Genomic DNA, 5,298 nt, shown 5'->3' with positions numbered 1-5,298 from the left:
ATTTTAAGCATATGGCTGTGTTCAATTTTCTAATATTTTGAGTCTGTATTTGTGAGATTGGGCTGCAGTTTCTCTCGTGCCCATCTGGCTGGTTGGATGTAGTGTCTGGGCAGCAGGCTCAGCAAAATGACGCAGGGAGTGCCCGTCTCGATGCACGCGCTCGCTGATGAACACGCAGACCACCTGTTCCCTGGATGGTTGCAAGAACTGGCCTCCGAAACGCTCTCCAGTACTTCTGGGGAACAATCTTTTTAGCTTTATCTGGGATCATTAGTTGGTTCCAGTTTTCTGCCACTTCCTCAGTCAAATTTAGTAATTTATATTTTCCTAGACGACTCTCCACTTCATTGAGATTTTCAAGTTTATTAGCATAAAGTTATAAAAGCTATGTCTTTATCTTTTTCATTTACTCATTTTCATTTCTCATTTCCACACTCATATTTTCTCTTTTTCCTGATTAGGTTTGCTGTGGGCAGCCACAGATAATCGCTCCCTTTGTTTACACTTAAACATATGAATGGAGACTTCCCCGGCACAGACAATTAGGCTAGGGGAGATTCCGGGAAAAGGCAGGAGGAACCTAAACCTTTCACAAGAGATGATACAAATAATCAGCCACACCTGTAACCTTCATTTATCACCTAAGTGTTTTTATTGTAACCTTAAGAGCCGTTTTGATATGTAAATCTTTTGTGCTCCTCCTTGTAAACAACTGGTCATGTTTAAATACTACTGCATTTATTCAATAAACGAGCCTTGATCAGGACTTGTCTTGGCTCCATTCTTTGCGTCCTTGTCCCCGCATTCCCACTCTCTGTTTCAGGAAGACCCAGTTCATTGTGCCGCAGGCCGGCACAAATGGCGCCCGAACAGGGACCTGAGAATTAGAGAAGCAGTGAGGAACCTGGATTCATGGAGTCGCGACTATAGAGGTATACAATTTGTGGTGAGTACCCGACACCAAAATTGTGGAGATTTATTTTGAGCAGGCATTATGGGACAAGCATCGGGAAAAATCCCCCAGTAGTAAAGGCAGTGAAGGCATTATTGCAGACGCAAGGAATAGGGTTAAAAAAGAAAGTAATAGAGCAATTTATAGAAACCATAGAAATTTCATGTCCTTGGTTTATTGAAGAAGGCCTTGTAGATGAGATGCATCCGGAGGACATGAGAAAAATTGAGGAAGCCAGAGCTGTGATGGCGAGGATAATCGATCCTGCCAATCCTCTAGTTCTATGGAAAAAGTTACTCCCTCCGCCCCTCCCTTTAAATTATTTATAAAAAATAATGATAAAAAATTATCCCTTTGTCAAGAAGGGGAATGTTTGCCAAATATCTTAAAAAAGAATGTCACTCAAACCCTGAGAAAAGCAGCACAGCAAGGCCAGGAGGAAGCCAAAATCTTTTGATGCTTTTCCAGTGAAAGTATATACAGAAGATGGCCAAGAAATGCCAGTCACCATCCAGTCCCCTTTAAAATGTTAAAAGATTGAAAATCTGCTTGTGATGCATATGAGCCCACTGCTCCCTATACCTATGGCCAGGAGAAAGAGAGGAAAAATTCCACAGGTATCTTGACCTAGAGAAAAGTCTTGATTTCAATAACCCTTTCCAACCTGATAAATGTTTTTCCATCTTTGCAGCTTATGGTAGTTCCGGTATGTCTTGAAAAGTTTTTGTACGCTATTACTTATCTGTTTTAATTGAGTGGTTGCAGTAGCCCTGATTGGATCTGGCTCTGCTTGAAGATCTCAACTTGGTGGCTGTTTTAATTAGACTAGGCGCTATGGAGGTTCCCAGCACTCTTGGTGAAACGGTGTACCTACCCAACCCCACGGCCAGCCCTGCTAGGCCCCGGCATGTGTAAGTCTTCCCTGTAAATGAGGGACCACAGCCTTTCTCTACACTCTATTCCAGCCAAAGTGTCCTACCGCACCCATGCAGGCTTAGCCAGATATCTCTTGGGAAAGGGCTCCTCAGGGCGGCTTTTTTAGTCTCCATTTCCAATTCAATAACCTCCTCACTAGGAGGGGGGCAGGGGAAGTGCCTCTGGCTACTGCTGGCCTCATCTAAGGGAGCAAGAACCTTAATCCATTAACCCTTTCCAACTTGATGGGTTTTTCTCTTTACAGTTAATAAAAACTTAAGCAATGGACTCATACGCTGGTAATCAATTCTTTTCTGTGCTACTGTAGCTAACTTATCTAATGAGAGTTTTCATGTGTCTTGAAGGTTTCGCATTTTTCTGTTGACAGTATGAGTCTTGATTGGAAAAACTGAATGTGAAGCTCTTTACGTTATTTGCCTGTCTTTAATGTTTGAGTGATTACCTAACTCTGATCAGATCTAGCCCACAGCCTTGGTTAAACGTACTAATTTTTGACTAAAATGGTTTGACTCTCTGATAGTTTAAATTCTAAACCGAGTCTTTCAACTTTGGGGCTTCCAGTCGGATCCCTGGAACTCTCAAAGGATGAGACTAAATTTGTTAAAGCAACAGCTGTTTGAGTCAATTCAAATTATACAAAGTGTATTAAAATGTAGTAAATTATGTCTGTCATATCTATGTTGTATTCATGTTTTTGCTTTTCAGCTAGAGTAGTCTTATAAAAATGAGAGTAAATTCTGTGTATACAAGCCTTTATGTTGTTAACTAAAGTAAGCCAATGCAGATTGGTTCAGAAAATTGGGTTAATGCAAACGCCCTTTGGTTCACTTGCTCAGTTTTACATGTCTTTGATATGCTTTAAACTTGTTTCTCTTAAGGATGAAGATCTTTTCAAAGTTGTAAATATGCACTAGTGACTGTGTTTGCTGCTCAAGTGGTGTTATCCTTTTGTTACTTAGAAGCATGGAAATGTAATTTTAACTTTTAATTCAGATAATGGTGTGGCATTCATTAATAGCTCAGTGTCTTAAGTTATCTAGGCATCAGTGCTAAGTAAAACGTGAAAAATTATGTGTACTTTTCACATCTCTGATAAAAGACTGTTTAAGTTTGTCAGCATGTATTCTCATAGGTTGTCCATACATGACAATTCAAGACTGTAAAAGTAACTACAGGTATAAAGTTTCAGAAGGTGTGAGCAAGTCATGAAAAGTTGTAAAAAGTTTACGATTTTAAAACATTGTTTATAGAGTTTTCTATAAGTTAAATGTTAATGCCAAAATTACACTAACCTAAAGTTGAAGTATGATCTTCTGTTATAACAATGGGATTTTTAAAAATGTGTACTAATGTTAGTAATTATCTGGAAATGGTCTCAATTGTAAATCTTAATCTGTTGTTGCAAAAACTGTAACGTCTCTTTTTAACAGTGTCTGCTTAATCAGTTACTCTGCCATTTCTAAAGTTAGGTCGTGTAAGCTCTTTTTAACTCTGTTAAATAGTTCTGAGTTATGTGATAATTTCGTGTGCTAATTCCTACATCCAAGGTTTTTATTTCCGGTTTATTCAACAAGAAACATAGAATCCATATTCTGCCAAAGTAATCTGTGTATGTACTCTATTGTCTGTTAAGTTATGATTGATAAAAAGCATTAAGTCTTAAAAAGTTATGTTAAATAGCATTATGATCAGATGTGATCTAAAAGTGTTAAAATTGCCCTGACTAAATGTTAAGGAATTCTATTTTGACCAGATACTCTAAATTCTCTTGGCACCTTTAACAGACTTTCTGAAAATCAAAAGTTTTAAATTTTCTGGACTTTTGATACCTCCAGAGGGCCCCTGGAGATGTCAAAAGATATATCTCTCATCTTGCAGAGCTAATAACCAATTGGGGTGTTTAGATTAAAAGTGGTGCCAAGATGTGAAATGATGCTAAACTTCAGTTATAAACGTGTTTCTTTCTAGCTGCTCCAGTCTCTGGCTCAGTAGCCAGATCCTATAAAGAGGGACTGACAAAGTCTAAAAAGCGTCCCGTGGTCATGATTTGCATCACCTCAATGCCCAAACCTTACGATTAAGATATGGAATCACCTGGAAACAGGCAAGGCAAATTGTAAAATCCTGCCCTTCCTGTGTCACATTTCTCCGGGTCCCTCATTATGGTGTAAATCCTAGAGGTTTTATGCCTAATCAGCTTTGGCAGATGGATGTCACCCATTTCCCTGAATTTGGTAAACTAAAATACATGCATGTCTCTTTAGATACATGTTCAGGTTTTGTTTTTGCCACCCCGCAATCCGGCGAGGCTGCCAAACATCTCTCATTGTCTTCAGGCCTTTGCTGTTCTAGGAACCCCTATACAGATAAAAACTGATAATGGCCCAGCGTATACTTCAACTCTTTTAAGCACTTCTGTACTAACTTCCACATCTCTCATCACCGGGATTCCTTATAATCCCCAGGGACAAGGTATTGTGGAACGAGCACATGCCACATTAAAAATTATTTATAAAAAATAAAAAAGGGGGAATACTGGACCATGGCATATTCCCCACAAAAATGGCTATCACATACTCTTTTCATTTTAAATTTTTTTAATACTGGATAATCAAGGGAAATCTGCAGCTGATCGTCACTGGCATCCTGAAACCGAAAGACAACAAGTCTACATGAAGTGGAAAGACTCTCTAACTGCTCAATGGTATGGACCTGACCCTGTTTTAATATCGGGATGTGGACATGTTTCTATACTCTCGCAAAAAGACAATGGAGTACGATGGTTACCTGAGCGACTTGTGCGGCAAACAGACAATGTCACGAAGCAACCCCTTGATCTTCATTATGATAACATTGCTGATCGGGATCCCCCTCAAGATGAATGAAGCTTGCCGGCTCACATCAAACTAAGCCTAGGCCATGGACTCTGTTGGTGCGCACCAGTAGTTCAAAATTGTTCATGCACTTATGATAATGGAATTAAAACAGCAGAATTTGTACAATGGGTAAGGAACAATCAAACCTTGTTCCGTACTGGGAGGGTTATAGTTGAAAATCAACGGCTTAATATGACTGATCAATCGAAAAGGGAGAATACTGACTTTACCGTATCAAAACTGGTCACCTTGACAGACTCCGGTATACCTTTATCAAATCTGGAAAAGAGGCCTCGTTGATGTATTGGTCAAAACTGTTAAAGTAACTCTTATGGTCAATTCCTCCTTCTCTGTCTCCTGCCCTTTTATCTGTGCCTTCCTTGTATATTCCAATGCCTCTCTGTGACATTTGCTGCCATTTGGTCTGAGATTTTAAAGTTGCGTCCACAAGCTTTACCCCCCGAGCCAAAAAAGATGGCATTGAATTCCAATGACGGGTAAGACTCGGTCTCCTTGTACCAACCTAAGACAGGA

At 39.6% G+C, this 5,298-nt stretch overlaps 1 long non-coding RNA gene across 1 annotated transcript; it reads left to right on the top strand.

Moving 5' to 3' along the window:
* Window positions 1–473: 473 nt before the first annotated feature.
* On the top strand, window positions 474–4,243 carry LOC149128063 (uncharacterized). Its single transcript, XR_016230278.1, has 2 exons — window positions 474–946; window positions 3,021–4,243. It is a non-coding gene; the product is annotated as an uncharacterized LOC149128063 (long non-coding RNA).
* The last annotated feature ends 1,055 nt before the right edge of the window (window positions 4,244–5,298 follow it).

The sequence above is a fragment of the Oryctolagus cuniculus genome, chromosome 2 (assembly GCF_051225735.1).
Source record: "Oryctolagus cuniculus isolate XC-2025 breed Fujian yellow rabbit chromosome 2, ASM5122573v1, whole genome shotgun sequence".
Lineage (NCBI taxonomy): Eukaryota > Metazoa > Chordata > Mammalia > Lagomorpha > Leporidae > Oryctolagus > Oryctolagus cuniculus.
This window is presented reverse-complemented; position numbering and strand designations above follow the sequence as displayed.